Source organism: Amblyraja radiata, chromosome 17, assembly GCF_010909765.2.
Source record: "Amblyraja radiata isolate CabotCenter1 chromosome 17, sAmbRad1.1.pri, whole genome shotgun sequence".
NCBI lineage: Eukaryota > Metazoa > Chordata > Chondrichthyes > Rajiformes > Rajidae > Amblyraja > Amblyraja radiata.
Window position 1 is genome coordinate 16,312,731 of NC_045972.1, and position 18,326 is coordinate 16,331,056.

The following is an 18,326-nucleotide window of genomic DNA, read 5'->3' on the forward strand; positions in this document are numbered from 1 at the left end:
GGGTATGGTAAGAATATGGAACGATTGTGGAGAGATGGTACTTAAATACATAAAACAGAATGGACAAGGGGTAATGGGGATAAAGGACAACATTGAATCGGAAGGATGGACCAAGTAACAGCAGATGGATTGTAATCCTGTTAAGAATGCATTTTGAGAGGAATAATATGGCTAGGCCACATACAATGGTTAGTAGGGCCCTAGGAAGCATTGAGGTCCGAGAGACCTTATTAAACATTCAAGTATCCCTGAAGGTGGCAGCACCGGTAGACTAGTTGAAAAAGATGAACTTAATATTTGCATTCATTCGCAAAACCACATAACATAGGAACAAGGATGTTATGTTACAACTATATAAAACATAGGTTACACTGGGACTGAAATATTAGATGCACTTCAGGTTGCAATACTATCAGAAGGAAATTAATGTAAAGGAAGGGAGCGGAGATTCCCCAGGATGTTGATTGGAATTAAATATTTCTGTTTTGAAGAGAGACTGCATAAGGTAGGATTGTCTTCCTTGGGGCAAAGTAGGCTGAGGGAGGGGTGGACCATACGAAGAGATACAAAGTTATGAGTGGCAGAGATAAGGAAGATAGCAAGGAATTTTCCTCCTCTCTAAATCCAGGATTAAGTTTACAGCGAGTGGTGGAAGGTTTAGAGGGGATCTAAGAAAGATTTCTTTTATTCACCCAGAGAATGGCTGGAATCTGGAATGCACTGTGGTGGAGGCACAGACTCTCACAACATTGAAGAAATTCTAGACTATCACTTGAATCACCATGACAGAGAGGACAATAGACCCAATGCTGGTAAGCAGGAATAGCATAGATAGGTACTAAATGGCTGTCATACACATGCTTCTGTACTGTAGACTAAAAATTAAAAAAAAAAAACAAAAACATTTGGCTAGTCTTAAGTCTCCAGTTCAGGAAGGGAAACGGTGCCCATCTTTAAATGCCCATGCATCTACCTTCTGATACATGACCTTCTTCCTACTCCCACAGTAAGCGACCTTTTGCGAGGTGTTCTTCAGGACGCAAATCGGCGTCCTTAAAGGCTCTTCAATCACAACCATGGTAGTTATCACTTTCAAACTGTGCCCCCTTCATTGGAAAGATCTTCACTGCTTCTCTTTAGGTCATAATCACTAGATTGTGGAACACTGTTGCCATGGGAACCAAAACCAAAAGCCTGGATGCTAACAATAGTTGTTGTGATTTTCCGGCGTTTATTGAAGTTGGCAGCGTCATTGATTGTCACAAGAAAAACAAGAAACAGTATTCTGGCTGTGTGTATTGCAAAACAGTATGCCTGAAGTAATAATTAGAGGTCACCTCGAGTATAAAATTACAGCCTAATCCAAACTCAACTGGCCCATAACCAATCTAAACCTGATCTGAGCCTGGAAACTTAGTTGCTGCCCATACACAACCATGATCATAAGTTTAACAAACTCAAATGTGCTATTCAGATACATTAATAGAAAGCAAATCATCCTGACTTGTATAAACTACTGAGCAGGGCAGGTGTGGCATGGCTTGACCCAAACCAAGCGTACAACAGAATATACACAGACCCAATCCTGATAACCTTTTTCCCCAGGATGGAAAAATCAAAACTTAAGACTAGAGCTAGCAGAGTTGCATCATAATGCCAGAGACCCGGGTTCAATCCTGACCTCAGGTGCGTGAAGTTTGCACATTCTTCCTGTGACCATGTGGATTTCCTCCATCTGCTCCTGTTCCCACCCACATCCCAAAGTCGGCAGATTTGTAGGTTAATTGGCTGCTGTAAAATTACCCCTGGAGTGTAGGGAGTGGATGAGAAAGCGGGATTACAACATAGAACAAATGTGAACATCGAGCTGCTTTGTTCACATTTTAAATTTAATACAAATCAGCATTCTTACCCATTAGAATTGGAACAGATTATCTTGTGTTAAAAGCTCATTGAAGTTCTTCAGTCTTGCTTTGAATAATTTGTCCTGGATTATCATAGTTCTTCTACTTGCTTAATAATATTGTTTATTGCTTCAATCATTTTTAATTTATTTTAAACCATAAAGCAAACAGATATTTTGTTTGTTCCAAATTATTGGAGTAACTGAACAATATACACATTTTATCTGCAACTAGCTGGTCCACTTGTGTAAGTACTAGATTTTGGTGACAGGTTAAAATATATACTCTTTTCAATAACCAGATTTATTTTCAATGAACAGATTTTCCTTAAAAAAAACATAAAATATTAATATATAAAAATATATTAATCCAGGCATCATGTTCGGCAGATATTGGCTTGTTCCTAGGCTGACTTGTTCCATGTTCTAGAGAGCATGGCTATAAGGTGAGAGGGGTGAAACTTAAAGGGTATATGTTTTTCTTTATACAGATGATGGCGAGTGCCTGAAACATGCTGCCGGGGGTGGTAGTGGAGGCAGATATGATAGTGACATTTCAGAAACTTTGGAATAAGCACATGGATAAGCAAAGAATGGAAGGATATGGATTATGCGCGAGCAGATAAGATTTGGTCTTGCCATTATATTTGGCACAGAGATTGTGGGCCAAAGGGCCTGTTCTCGTGCTGTACTGTTCTATGTTCAAACCATCAGATACGGTGCGATCTTGTCATCGGGTTCATAGGATCATAAGTGATGGCAGTACAATTAGGCCATTCGGCCCATCAAGTCTACTCTGTCTTTCAATTATGCCTTATCTATCTCTCCCTCCAAACCCCATTCTCCAGCTTTCTCCCCGTAACCTCTGACACCCATACTAATCAATAACATTGTAATAATGTTTTTTAGAAGGAACGGCAGATGCTGGAAGATCGAAGGTACACAAAAATGCTGGAGAAACTCAGCGGGTGCAGCAGCATCGATGGAGCGAAGGAAATAGGCAGCGTTTCGGGCCAAAACAATTCTTCAGACTGATGGGGTTGGGGGGGGGGGGGGGGGCGGGGAGAAGAAAGGAAAAAGGAGGAGGAGGAGCCCGAGGGCTGAGGGATGGGAGGAGACAGCAAGGGCTAACAAAATTGGGAGAATTCAATGTTCATGCCCGCAGGATGCAGACTCCCCAGATGCTGTTCCTCCAATTTCCGGTGTTGCTCGCTCTGGCCATGGAGGAGACCCAGGACAGAGAGGTCGGATGGGGAACGGGAGGGGGAGTTGAAATGCTGAGCCACCGGGAAGTCAGGTTGGTTATTGCGGACCGAGCGGGGGTGTTCGGCGAAACGATCGCCAAGCCTCCGCTTGGTCTCACCGATGTAGATCAGCTGACATCTAGAGCAGCTGATGCAATAGATGAGGTTGGAGGAGATGCAGGTGAACCTCTGTCACACCTGGAACGACTGCTTGGGTCCTTGAATGGAGTCGAGGGGGGAGGTAAAGGGACAAGTATTGCATCTCTTGGGGTTGCAACGGAAAGTGCCCGGGGAGGGATGGTACGGGAGGGAAGGGAAGAATTGACAAGGGATTTATGGAGGGAGCGGTGTTTGCGGAAGGCAGACATGGGGGGAGATGGGAAGATGTGGAGAGTGGTGGGGTCATGTTGGAGGTGGCGAAACTGACGGAGGATTATGTGTTGTATGTGACGGCTGGTGGGGTGAAAGATGAGGACTAGGGGGACTCTGCCCTTGTTGCGAGTGGGGGGGATGGGGAGAGAGAGCAGTGTTGCGGGGTATGGAAGAGACCCTGGTGCGAACCTCATCTATGGTGGAGGAGGGGAACCCCCGTTCCCTGAAGAATTAGGACATTTCAGATGCCCTGGTGTATATCAACGGAAAGTGCCCGGGGAGGGGGTGGTATGGGAGGGAAGGGAAGAATTGACAAGGGAGTTACGGAGGGAGCGGTTATCAATGGAAAGTGCCCAGGCAGGGTATCAACGGAAAGTACCCGGGGATTGTAATAATATTTGGTCTAAATCAGAATTACGGATATTGCGCTCTCTCCACAGGTCCTGGTGACTTGCTGCTTGTTCCATTCCTTATTTGATTAAGCAGGTATTTATTTCACCACCTGTATTTTAAATATGTAGGAAGGAACTGTAGATGCTGGTTTACACCAAAGATAGACACAATATGCTGAAGTAACAGCAGGGACATGCAATATCTCTGGAGAGAAGGAATGGGTGATGTTTCGGGTCGAGACTCATCTTCAGACTGTTTTGATATGTCTAAATATTTATTCATTTATTTATTTAGATTGATTTTTATTAGAAGCAATTCTACAAGGATAAGACGATCGGCGTAACAGTTATACAATTATTGTACAACTTCATTTTTAACCTTAACCTAAATTTAATTAAAAAAAGAAAAAATAAAAAAAAGGAAAACAAAGAAAGAAGAAAGAAAAGAATGAGGAAAAAAGAAATAAAATACAAAAGAGCAGTAAAAGACCCCTAAGCTACCAAAGCAGTGCAGAAGATAAGAAAAGAGATAAGACAAGAAAAGATGGAGATATACCTCCCCCCCCCCCCCCCCCCCCCCACTTCACCCATCCCTGGCGTCGGATATAAATTTAAATTTGTGTTTAACCATTCTGTTGTGGCAGAAATTCAGTAAAAGGTAACCATGTCTTAAGAAATTGATCTGTTTTTTCCTCCAAGACAAGCCTAATGTTTTCCAAATGTAGTGTCTCGGACATATCTGTAATCCACATCTTCACTGTAGGGACTGTTGTTTGTTTCCAAAATTTGAGTATTAAATTTTTCGCCGTTATTAGGCCTTAATTGAGGAAACGTCTTTGAAATATCGTTAGATTAGAGCAGGCCTCTGACATACCTAATGCGATCAGTTTTATGTCTGGTTCCAATTTAATTTTAAGTATTTTGGAGAAGGTATCAAATATTCCCCTCCAGAAGTTTTGTAACTTTATACAGGAAGCGAAAGAATGGGTTGTAGTCGCTTCTTGGAGACGACATTTATCACAAATAGGAGGGACGTTTGGGAAGATCTTGTTCAATTTGGTCTTTGAATAGTAGAGTCTGTGCAGTTTTTAAATTGTATCAGGGAGTGCCTGACATTAAGGGAGCAGTAATGTATGTATAGAAGGCTTTCCTCCCAGCTATCCTTTGAGAATAATAAACCCAATTCATCTTCCCATGCTCGCCTAAGCATTTCAGAAGATGGGATGTGTGCAGTTAAAAGCGTATTGTAAATGTAGGATATTAACTTACTTGTATCCGCCTGTCTATTCATGCATTCGTCTATCTGGGCCCATAGAATGACAGTCTTGAGTATGTGTTTTCACATAATCTCGGATTTGAAAATATCTAAAAAAAATTACTTGCTTTCAAATGATATTTCTCCTGTAATTCTTGAAACAAGAGGAAAATCCCCTTCTCGTAAAGTTCAAGTTCAAGTGAGTTTATTGTCATGTGTCCCTGTATAGGACAATGAAAGATCTCCCCGCGTTTTAATTCCTGAGTTTTTCCATTGTGCAAATGCCTCATCTAAAGTAGACTGTTTAAACGAGTTTCTGCACTGTATCTCTAAACTAAACTATGTGGTGCCCTTGTGGAAAGTGTGGGATCAAGCCACCATTCAAAGTAAACATTTAACTTCCAATCCAGCTGTGTGGATACTAATTTGCTATGTTGTGAAATATACAGCAAACTCTTATCCAGAGGCTAATAGGACATGGTTGCATCAGCCACTTATTGCACAAAAGGAGTGTGCAGAGTTTCACAACACACTTGAAGAGCAACCCTGGTTAAATTGTGCACCAGTCTGTTGTCAAGACAAACTCAATGGCAACACAAGTGGCCACAGATGCTATAATCTGGAGCAAAGATAAACTGCTGTGAGGAACTGAATGTCAAGTGGTATCCATTGAAGGAAAAGGATGGTCAGCCATTCGGCTCAATGCTGCATCTCCACCCAAAACACTGACCAGCGTTTTGCCTTCTCAGATGCCAGTTGACAAACCTAATGGTGACATTACTGTATTAATCTCCCTTTGATTTGGATGAGGCAAATGTACTATTTATAAGTTCACAGACAATATGGAGCTGGGTGCGATTGTAGACACAACATGCTGGAATAACTCAGTGGGACAAGCAGAATCTCTGATTGGAAGGAACGGGTGACGTTTCGGGTCGAGACCCTTCTTCAGACTCGACCTGAAACGTCACCCATTCTTTCTATCCAGAGATGCTGCCTGTTTCGCTGAGTTACTCCTGCATTTTGTGCCTGTCTTCGGTGTAAACCAGCATCTGCAGTTCCTTCATACACATTTGGGTGCAATTGTGTGTGGTGAGGATGAAGCAAATAGCCTCAAGGCAAATACAGTATAGCATAGACTAATGTGTTCAGACCAGAACTTCATACCTTGACTCTTGAAGGCAAGTTGCTATCAAAGGTATCTACGCCAAGGCATCTATAGATATGTGAAGTGGAAAAGATTAGTGAAGACAAATGCAGTTCCCTACAGTCAGAAACAGGTGAATTATAATGGGAAACAAGGAAATGGTAGACCAGTTAAACAAGTACTTTGGGTCTGTCTTCACTAAGGAAGACACAAACAATCTCCCGGAAATACTAGGGGACCGAGGATTTAGTGTGAGGGAGGAACTGAAAGGAATCCACATTAGTCAGGAAATGGTGTTAGGTAAACTGGTAAGACTGAAGGCAGATAAATCCCCAGGGACTGATGGTCTGCATCCCAGAGTATACAAGGCACTAGAAATTGTGGATGCATTGGAGATCATTTTCCAATGTTCTATAGACTCTGGATCAGATCCTGTGGACTGGTGGGTAGCTAATGTAACCCCACTTTTTAAGAGAGGGAGAGAGAAAACAGGGAATTATAGACCAGTTAGCCTGACATCAGTCGTGGGGAAGATGCTCGAGTCGATTATTAAAGATGTAATAGCAGCACATTCGGTTAAAGTCAGCATGGATTTATGCTTGACTAATCTTCTGGAATTTTTTGAGGATGTACCAAGTAGAATGGATAAGGGAGAGCCAGTGGATGTGGTGTATCTGGACTTTCAAAAAGCCTTTGACAAGGTCCCACACTAGAGATTAGTGTGCAAAATTAGAGCACATGGCATTGGGTGTAGGGTATTGACATGGATAGAGAACTGGTTGGCAGACAAGAACCAAAGCGTAAGAATTAATGGGACTTTTTCAGAATGGCAGGCAGTGACTTGTAGGGTGCCGCAAGGCTCAGTGCTAGGACCCCAGTTATTTACAATATATATTAACGATTTGGATAAGAGAATTAAATGTAACATCTCCAAGTTTGCGGATGACACAAAGCTGGTCGAGTGAGTGAGGATGTTATGAGGCTGCAAAGTGACTTGGATAGGTTGGGTGAGTGGGCAGATGCATGGCAGCTGCAGTACAATCAGGCTAAATGTGAAGTTATCCACTTTGGTGGCAAGAACAGGAAGGCAAATTATTATCTGAATGGTGTCAGATTAGAAAAAGGGGAGGTGCAACGAGACCTGGGTGTGCTTGTATATCAGTAACTGAAAGTAAGCATGCAGGTACAGCAGGCTGTGAAGAAAGCTAGTTGGCCATTATAGCGAGGAGATTTGAGTTTAGGAGAAAGGAGGTCCTACTGCAGTTGTACAGGGCCCTGGTGAACCTGCAGCTGGAGTACTGTGTGCAGTTTTGGTCTAATTTGTGGAACGACATTCTTGCTATTGAGGGAGTGCAACGTAGGTTCACCAGGTTAATTTCCAGGATGGCGGGACTGACATATGATGAAAGAATGGATCGACTGGGCTTATATTCACTGGAATTTAGAAGGATGAGAGGGATCTTATAGAAATATAAAATTCTTAAGGGATTGGACAGGGTAGATGCAGGAAAAATGTTCCCGATGTTGGGGAAGCACAGAACCAGTGGTCACAATTTAAGAATAAGTGGTAGGCCATTTAGGACGGAAATGAGGGAAAACATTTTCACCCAGAGTTGTGAACCTGTGCAATTCTCTGCCACAGAAGGCAGTGTAGGCCAATTCACTGGATGTTTTCAAGAGAGTTAGGTATAGCTCTTTGGGCTAACGGAATCAAGGAATATGTGGAGAAAGCAGGAATGGAGTACTGATTTTGGATGATCAGCCATGATCATATTGAATGGCAGGGCTGGCTCGAAGGGTCGAATGGACTACTCCTGCACCTATTTTCTATGTTTCTACGCAAAGCATTGCCTCAAGAAGAGAACATCTATTGTCAAGGATCCCCACCATCCAGGTCATGTCTTCTTCTCACTGCTGCCATCAGGCAGGATGTACAGAAGCCTGACGTCCCATACTGCCAAGTTCAGGAACAGTTAATGTCTTCAGACCCAGTTTGTTTTGGGTTGCGGCTCGTCTTCAGTCCCAGTCTGAAGAAGAGACACGACCCAGAACATCGCTTGTCCATTCCCTCCCCAGAGCTGTTGAATTCCTCCCACACCTTGTGTTTGATCACGATTCCAACACCTGCAGTTTCTTGTTATCCAGAGAGTTTATCCACTTTGGCAAGGGAACAGAAAGGCAAATCACTTCATAAATGGTATCAGATGGCAAAATGCTGATATAGTATCCTCATGCACCAGCCCCTCAGAAAAGACATACACACACAGACAATAGTTGACAAGGCACTGGCCTTCATGTCAAGTTGAGTACAGGAGCAAGGAACTATCTAATGGAGGCACATAGTCATGGGCTACAGGGCAAGTCACTTAGGACTGAGATGGGAGGACATTTATTCACTCAGTGCCAGGCAAATGTATAGACTTTAGCACCACAGATGGCAGTGGTGAAATTACTGGAATCTGTGGAATTCCTTGTCACAAAAAGGCAGTGGAGGTGAAACCGTTGAAAACGTGGCAGAGAGATTCCTGTGAACAAAGACAGCAAAGGCTATGAGGAAATATTATTAAGATAGGTCAACTGGGATTGCATTGAATGGTGGGGCAGACCTGAAAGTCCAACTGGCCTACACCTGCATCTGTTTTTAGAGTTATATTGTATCTTTTTAGTAAAATATTAGCATGTACTTCACTGCTGCATTTTTAGGACACATTTCACCACTTCATCAGGATCTATTAGGACATGTAATGAACAGCTTGTTCAGTAGGAGGTTACAATGTAGGTCTAGATGGAGTGATTGAGACAGAACTGGAGAGGTTTAGGGATAGAGTTCCAGAGCTTCTGGCCTTACAGATCCTGACTATGGATGCTGTTCGTACGTTCTCCCTATGACCGCTTGGGTTTTCTCCGGGTGCTCTGGTTTCCTCCCACACTCCAAAGATGTGCAGGTTTTTAGGCTAATTGGCTTTGGTAAAATTGGTCATTGTCCCTAGTATATAGGATACTTCTAGTGTACGGGGTGATCGCTGGTCGGCACGGACTCGGTGGCCCGAGAGGCCTGTTTCTCTATCAGTAAAGTCTAAAAGTCTAACGGCAAGTTGCCGTCGAAAGTATCTACATGAGGCACTGCCTCAAGAAGGCAACATCTATCATCACAGATCCCCACCAAACAGACCATGCCCTCTTCTTACTGCTACCATCAGGCAAGAAATACAGAAGCCTGAAGTCCCCCTCCACCAGGTTCAGGAACAACTACTTTCCTATAACCATCAGGTTCTTGAACCAACCTGCACAACTCTAACCATAGATAGACACAAAATGCCGGAGTAACTCAGCAGGACAGGCAACATCTCTGGAAAGAAAGAATGGGTGATGTTTCTTTCAGAAGGGTGACCCTTCTTCAGACTGAGAGTCTGAGGAGAAGGAGACGAGATATGGAAGAGTATCTGGACTCTGCCCTGCTACAGTCCTGCGAAATCTCCTTTCTGTTTTGGTTTTGTAAGAATTTTGTAAGCTTAACGGCCGCAGGACTTACCATCGCCCGCCGGGGGCTTTAACATCGGGAACCCCAGTCGCCTCGACGTTGTAGTTGGACTGCTGGACCGCGGGAGAAGAAAAAAGGGAAGAGATAAGACTTTTGCCCTCCATCAGTGAGGAGGTGTTGTAGATTCACTGTGATGGATGTTTGCGTAAATTGTTTTTTTTTTTGTAATGTTAAGACTGTAGAAATGCAATTTTGTTCAAACCAAGCTGTTTGAATGACAATAAAAATGCATTCATTCATTCTTGTTTTTGTTTTGCATAGTTTTCTGTCTTTCGGAATTTTATGTGGAAATTACAGATAATTTAGTTTTCTGCCTGTGAGATTACTGCAAGCAAGACTTTCACTGTACTTGTGTCTCGCCTAGTTGGTGCATACGATAATAAACTTGAAGTTTACATTTAGAATACACTCCGAGAGTTGCAGTGTAGGGGCAGGTATACAAGGTTGGGAAGGGGAGGGAAGAATAAGGTTATCAACTGACCTGAACACAAAGTGTTCCCTGCTAGTTCAGAAGCTGATGGGTGAATGGGACTTGGTGTAGGATTTTGGAGAAATTCGGATTCACAGACTATGGAGGTAGTAGCATTGTACAAAACAGAAGTACGTGTTTTATATCAATTGGAAAACGTGACAGAAAAAAACCAATGCATGCAATCAACGGATAAGTTCCAGCAAGGACGGACATTACTACAACTCAACACTCCTTAACGCTACACGAAACACACTTACAATGGCAGCTCTTTCGCCTTGAGAGACGCTCCTTACAGTCAATGAAGGAAGGGGGTTTCAGGATACAGTCGTCCCTCCACAACGCTGTTGACTTGGGATCCTGGGAGCAATATTCACGAACACGTCGCTGCAAGCCGACTCCAAACTGCAGCGGAAGTAAAAAGGATTCACGTCGAAAGCAACCAATGCAACGGAGGGAAGGCGGTTTTAATTCCTCTTGAAAGCCGAGCCTTTCCGTCTGAAGGGGCTGGACGTGGGGGTAGTTTAGTTGTTCTCCGCTGCTCTTGTCCCGGCCCGCAGCGCTCGGGAGATGAAGCCGCACACTGAGGACAGTGAGTGCCTATTACAAGAAGCAGCGCCGCTGACCCATCTTCACCAAGCTGTCTCCATGCGGCCGATGATTCATAGGATCATAGATACCAGGATCAGAATTAGACCATTCGGCCTATCAAGTTGCTCTGCCATCCAATCGTGGCTGACCTATCTTTCCCTCTCAACATTCTCCTGCCTTCTCCCCATAACCCCTGACACCTGTACGGTGTACCAATCAATAGTCTGTTCATCTCTGCCTGAATGGTTGCAGTATCTACACCTTCTCAGCAAGATAGTAGTTCAGGCTACTGAACCATCCTACCAACTACCGAGCAGCACTACTGTTTATCTCATTGGAAACCTTCGGACTATCTTTGACTGGGCTCCTCCCCATATCCCTTGATTCTACTAGCCCCTAGAGCTCTATCTAACTCTCTCTTAAATCCATCCAATGATTTGGCCTCCACTGCCCTCTGTGGCAGGGAATTCCACAAATTCACAACTCTCTGGGTGAAAAAGTGTTTTCTCATCTCAGTCTTAAATGGCCTCCCCTTTATTCTAAGACTGTGGCCCCTGGTTCTGGACTCGCCCAACATTGGGAACATTTTTCCTGCATCTAGCTTGTCCAGTCCTTTTATAATTTTATATGTTTCTATAAGATACCCCCTCATCCTTCTAAACTCCAGTGAATACAAGCCTAGTCTTTTCAATCTTACCTCATATGACAGTCCCGCCATCCCAGGGATCAATCTCGTGCACCTATGCTGCACTGCCTCAATCACAAGGATGTCCTTCCTCAAATTAGGAGACCACAACTGTACATAATGCTACAGATGTGGTCTCACCAGAGCCCTATACAACTGCAGAATGACCTCTTTACTCCTATACTGAAATCCTCTTGTTATGAAGACCAACATTCCATTAGCTTTCTTCACTGCCTGCTGTACCTGCATGCCAACTTTCAGTGACTGGTGTACAAGGACACCTAGGTCTCGCTGCACCTCCCCCTTACCTAACCTAACCCCATTGAGATAATAATCTGCCCCCTTGTTTTTTCCACCAAAGTGGATAACCTCACATTTACCTATATTATACTGCATCTGCCACGCATCTGCCCACTCACTCAACCTGTCCAGGTCACCCTGCAACCTCCTAACATCCTCTTCACATTTAACACTGCCACCCAGCTTAGTGTCATCCGCAAACATGCTAGTGTTGCTCCTAATTCCATCTTCCAAATCATTAATAGATATGGTAAACAGTTGTGGCCCCAACACCGAGCTTTGCGGCACTCCACTCTCCACTGCCTGCCATTCTGAAAAGGACCCGTTCACTCCCACTCTTTGCTTCCTGTTTGCCAACCAATTTTCTATCCATGTCAACACCCTACCCCCAATACCATGTGCTCTAATTTTAGTCACCAGTCTCCTGTGCTGGGCCTTATCAAAGGCTTTCTGAAAGTCTAGATACACTACATCCACTGGCACCCTTTCATCCATTTTACTTGTCACATCTTCAAAAAATTCCAGAAGATTAGTCAAGCATAATTTCCCTTTCATAAATCCATGTTGACTTGGACTAATCCTTTTACTGCTATCCAAATGCCCCATTATTATCTATTTAATAATTGACTCCAGCAATAAACTAAACTGAACAAAGTTTTTCTTTACAAAATTAAATGTATTTAATTTCTTATAATAATATTTACACAACAAACAATAACAAGACACCCACCACTATAATACAAAATTCCCAAGTATTTTTTTTACTATTAAACGTCAAATTACTATATTACAATCCTGATCCAGGATATAGTCAATCCCAGCGGTCCTGGAACCGCTCCATGGTGCCCGTGGACACTGCATGTTCTTTGTCAAAGGACATCCAGGCATGGACATGACCCTGGAAAAGTGACAGGAGGTCGGCTCGAGCAGAGCCCTCGTCTGCCTGGCGCCGTGACCCATGAATGGCCGACATTTCAAATAATCCGTGTAAATTGTCAGGAATGCGACTGCAGTCTGAAGAAGGGTCTCGACCCGAAACGTCACCCATTCTTTCTCTCCAGACATGTTGCCTGTTCCACTGAGTTGCTCCAGCATTTTGTGTCTATCTGCAGTTTATATAACCTTTGAATCCCTTTGCACAGAATGTGGCACATTGGCGTTGCTGCCTTACAGCGCCAGAGACCGGGTTCATTCCCGACTATGGGTGCTGGCTGTACAGAGTTTGTACGTTCTCCCTGTCACCACATAGGTTTTCTCCAGGTGCTCCAGTTCACTCCCACTTTCCAAAAGACGTGCCGGTTTGAAGATTATTTAGCTTCTGTAAATTGTTCCTAGTGTGTAGGATAGAACTAGTGTATGGATGATCGCTGGTCAGCACGGACTCAGTGGGCCAAAAGGCCTGTTTCCACGCTGTATCACTAAACTAAATTAACCTAAACTAAACTAAACTAAGTTAAAGTACTCCTAGATTTACAACCTTCTGAGTAGTTCAGTACTAGGTGATGGATGTCTTCCTGAGTTTATGTCCTATTCTAGATTCATCAACCTCTCAGTATCTACCTTGGCAACATTCTTCAGAACCGTACATGTTTCTGAGTTCTTGAAAAACATGGACCAACTAACTTGATTTCTGCTTCTTATTGCAGGAACTAATCTAGTGTAACCATGCTGCACTGTTTCCAAGGCAAATGCATTTTCCCTCAGAGAAAGAGAAAGCAAAACTGCACACAAATACTCCAACGCAGCAAGGTTTCCTGAATATTGTGCACCAAGCCACTCTCACTAAAGGTTAACTTGCCATTTACCATCAGAATTGCTTGCTGCAGCTGTAAATTTATTTTATGCTTTTTGTGAACCAGCACACTGATCCCTCTGTACACCATCATTTTGCAAACTTATTTGTTCAGTGGTTAAGAACAAAGCCCAGTCTAACATTAATTACTCTCTGGGTAATTAAGTTTAACTTTTGGAATTGGTATAGAAGCAGTTTTGAAATAAAAACACCAATTTATGTTAAGCCAGAAAGCACTGGCAAAACATTGGATAGTCTGCCCCCTCAAATTTACATGATCCACAGCGGGTAGGGTGGTGCAGCGGTGGAGTTGCTGCTTTACAGTGCCAGAGACCTGGGTTCGATCCTGACCAGGGATGCTGTCTGTGCGGAGTTTGTAGGTTCACCCTGTGACCGCGTGGCTTTCCTCCGGGTGCTCCAGTTTAGAGTTATACAGCGTGGAAACTGGCCCTTCGGCCAAACTTGCCCGCACCGACCAACATGTCCCATCTACGCTAGTCCCACCTGCGTGTGTTTGGCCCGTATCCCTCTAAACCTGTCCTATCCATGTACCTGACTAAATGTTTCTGAAAACGTTGCGATAGTACTTGCCTCAACTACCTCCTATGACAGCTTGTTCCATACACACACCACCCTTTGTGTACAAAGGTTACCCCTCAGGTTCCTATTAAATCTTTCTCTCCTCACTCTCCTCACATTGCCTCTGGTTCTCGATTCCCTTACTCTGGGCAAGAGACTCTGCACGTTAACCTGATTTTCTCCTCTCATGATTCTATGCTCCTATACTCAAAGGATTTGAGTATAGGAGCAGGGAGGTTCTACTGCAGTTGTACAGGGTCTTGGTGAGACCACACCTGGAGTATTGCGTACAGTTTTGGTCTCCAAATCTGAGGAAGGACATTATTGCCATAGAGGGAGTGCAGAGAAGGTTCACCAGACTGATTCCTGGGATGTCAGGACTGTCTTATGAAGAAAGACTGGATAGACTTGGTTTATACTCTCTAGAATTTAGGAGATTGAGAGGGGATCTTATAGAAACTTACAAAATTCTTAAGGGGTTGGACAGGCTAGATGCAGGAAGATTGCTCCCGATGTTGGGGAAGTCCAGGACAAGGGGTCACAGCTTAAGGATAAGGGGGAAATCCTTTAAAACCGAGATGAGAAGAACTTTTTTCACACAGAGAGTGGTGAATCTCTGGAACTCCCTGCCACAGAGGGTAGTCGAGGCCAGTTCATTGGCTATATTTAAGAGGGAGTTAGATGTGGCCCTTGTGGCTAAGGGGATCAGAGGGTATGGAGAGAAGGCAGGTACGGGATACTGAGTTGGATGATCAGCCATGATCATATTGAATGGCGGTGCAGGCTCGAAGGGCCGAATGGCCTACTCCTGCACCTAATTTCTATGTTTCTATGTTTCTATGCACCTCTATAAAATCACCCCTCATCTTCAAGGAATAGAGTCCTAGCCTGTTCAACCTCTCCCTATAGCCAGGCCCACAAATCCTGGCAACATCCTCGTAAATCTTCTCTGCACCCTTCCCAGCTTGGAGTTTCATCCCACAATCCAAAGACGTACAGGTTTGTAGGTTGATTCGCTTCTGTAAAAATTGTAAAATGTTCCTAATGTGCAGGATTGGGCTGGTGTACGGGGGGTGATCGCTGGTCGGCATGGACTCGGTTTTTCCACATTCTATCTCAAAAGATAATTTAATGAAGTGAAAAGATCATTTAATTAAGTGAGAACATCTGCTTTCCACACTGAACAGAATGTCCAGATGTCTTTAAGAATCACCCGAACTATAACCACTCTGGTGGGGCCACAACCAGGGTATAAAGGGATGATGAAGTGAAGAAGGATAAAACATTATTGTTAATGGGAAGGAAATATGTTGGAATTTCTGTGGAAAGTAAAGTTCTGCAGTATTTACTTTGGCAGAATTAGTATAATCAGGCAAAAAATGGCTAGATATTTATAATGTCTGTTAATTTTCCAAGTTATGATGCTTTCCCTTATTATTTTTCTACATTCCTAACTCTCTAGAAGTCACTTAGCCTTCAGGATAGAGCTCCAGTAGCTAAATGTATCATCTTACCTAAATGACCATTCATTATTCATTGTGCAAGAGTAGGTTGGAGCAGAGAGGCAAGACGATAAAACAGGCAAGTTTGAACTTATTATCAGCTGACATCGCAAACATCAATTTAGCACTTGGGTGATAATCAGGGAAAGACACGCTACCTAACTAATATTTCAGCAAAATTAACAGCTTGCATTTACATATATTGTTAATAAAATGTCTCCAGGACTTTAGCCTACCTTTAGCAGAAAAATCCTTTGCTGGAAATACAGGCTGATAGCGATGTACTCATGGTAACATGACATCTTGTTAAGTTGAAGACATACTAAAAATGCAGATACCAAATCTTGAACAAAACATTAAATGTTGGAGTAACTCAGTGGGTCTGGCAGCATTTGTGAAGGGAATGGATAGGTGGCATTTCAAGTTGGGGCCCTTCTTCAAACTGATGTAGAATGGGGTGGGGTAGAAAGCTGGAAAAGAGAGATGTGGGTGTGACAAAGCCTCCTTTCCCTCCATAGATACTGCCTGACCCGCAGTTGCTCCAGCAACTAGTTATGTTCTGCTGAACTGACAAGATGTAAAGAGCGGGAAAGAAATAGATGAACTGACGTGAATTAGAATCAATCAAATGCAGAAAGTGAGTCAACAAGAAAGCGGGTAAAAGACGGAATTGAAGGGAAGCAAAACAGACATAAAGAAAAAAGTTTAAAGAAAATGGGCATATAACGGAAGAGTTGGACCAAAGGGCCTGTTCCCATGCTGTTTTATTCCAGCACAACTATCCAGTATTTTAAAATAATCTATTAAAACTCCGATACTCCAGCATCTGATTGTTTGTAAGTCCCAATGAACCAGCATCCGACTCACTCATTAGTCCGGAATGGGAGCTGGTGATCCGGAGTGTAATGAGGAGTATGGATGGAGCTCAGTGTCTGGAATGTACCTGGGATCAAGGTCCACATCATGGATTTGCACATGTAGCTGGGATTGGGGTCCAGAACAGAAGGATCAGGAAGGACCAGCAGGTTTGGATTTGCTGCATGTGTCCTGCTTCTTCTAAACTCACTGGGTTGACTGGAAAGCCTATTATACCATTGTGTAGGAAAGATAAAAGTATGCTTGAGTATTAATAAAAGTAACTTTTCCAGAAAATTGGCTTGCTGGCACTACCAGAGCTCTAAGCGTGCTGGATTATCAGAGTTTTACTGGAATGACCATATCTTGTCGGCCTTTCTTACTGAGAACATAGAACAGTACAGCACAAGACCAGGTTCTTCGGCCCACAATGTCTGTGCTGAACATGATGCCAAAACTAATTCTTATTTAGCCACACATAATCCATTGCCTTCTATTCCCCACGTATCCATATGCCTTTCCAAAAATATTTTAAATGCCACAAACGTATCTGCTTCCACCACTATCCTCGGCAGTGTGTTCCAGTCACTCACCACCCTCTGTGTAAAAAGACTTTCCCACACATCTCCTTTATACTTCGCCCCTGTCACTGCCCCTGCCCATCTCACCGTGTCTGGCATGGTGGCGCAGTGTTGGAGTTGCTGCCTTACTGCACTTTCAATGCCAGAGGCGCGGGTTCGATCCCGACTACAGATGCTGGCTGTACGGAATTTGTGCGTTCTCCCCGTGACCGCGTGGGTTTTCTCCAACATCTTCGGTTTCCTCCCACACACCAAAGATGTACAGGTTTGTATGTTAATTGGCTTGGTATTAATGTAAATTGTCCCTAGTGTGTGTAGGGCAGTATTAATGTGCGGGAATCGCTGGTTAGTGCAGATTTGGTAGACCAAAGGGCCTTCTTCCGCTAATCTTTAAACCTAGTATTTGTTTCTTTGACCCTGGGGAAAAGATTCTGACCGTCAATATGTATGCCTCTCATATTTTTTATACTTCTATCAGGTTTCCCTGCAATCTCAGGAGTTGCAGAGAAAGCAATCCAAGTATTTCCAGCCTCTCCCAATAGCTAATGCTTCCTAATCCAGGCATTATTCTGGTAATGTTTAAAAAGGAACTGCAGATGCTGGAAAATCGAAGGTAGACAAAAGTGCTGGAGAAACTCAGCGGGTGAGGCAGCATCTATGAAGCGAAGGAAATAGACCAAGTTTTCAGGCCGAAACCCGTTCTTCAGACTTCTGGCAATTCCGTGTTTCCAATTCTTTATCCACATGGTGGCAGCATTGTGTGTTTGAAAGGTTCCACAAGGCACTGAAAGTTACTGAATATCTCTGGCAGGAACAGCAGACATTCAGACCTCTGGACACTCATACAAGATCTGATATGTCCTAAAATATATATCTTGCACATCCTCCCACATTTCACCAGAATGCAGAGTTCAGAACATGAATTACTCGTGATTCCCATCCATTAGAAATTCAGCCACGAAGATGAAATTGCAGAGATTTACAGAGATTTAATGTCAGGTATTTCTTGATGGCTCTCGTTCACATATCATGCAGGTGACCCAAGCATGGCCCAGGGTTAGGTCAACCTGACAAGTTGTTGAATACTATGTTGGGTTGAGAAAGTAATTTTTTTCAAT

The 18,326-nt window shown here is 43.4% G+C and overlaps 1 protein-coding gene across 5 annotated transcripts in view; it reads right to left on the reverse strand.

Moving 5' to 3' along the window:
- The window catches only part of meak7 (MTOR associated protein, eak-7 homolog), a 47,910-nt gene extending 36,941 nt beyond the window's left edge, over positions 1-10,969 (reverse strand). The window contains exons 1-2 of one of the 5 annotated variants that reach the window (XM_033035789.1): positions 10,620-10,969; positions 9,846-9,907 (exon numbers count right to left, since the gene is read on the reverse strand). The gene's annotated coding sequence lies outside the window, so the exon portion shown is untranslated. Of the gene's footprint in view, positions 1-9,845; positions 9,908-10,583 lie in introns of all 5 variants that reach the window. The other 4 variants (XM_033035788.1, XM_033035787.1, XM_033035786.1 and 1 more) reach the window with 4 other exon arrangements.
- Positions 10,970-18,326: the final 7,357 nt, after the last annotated feature.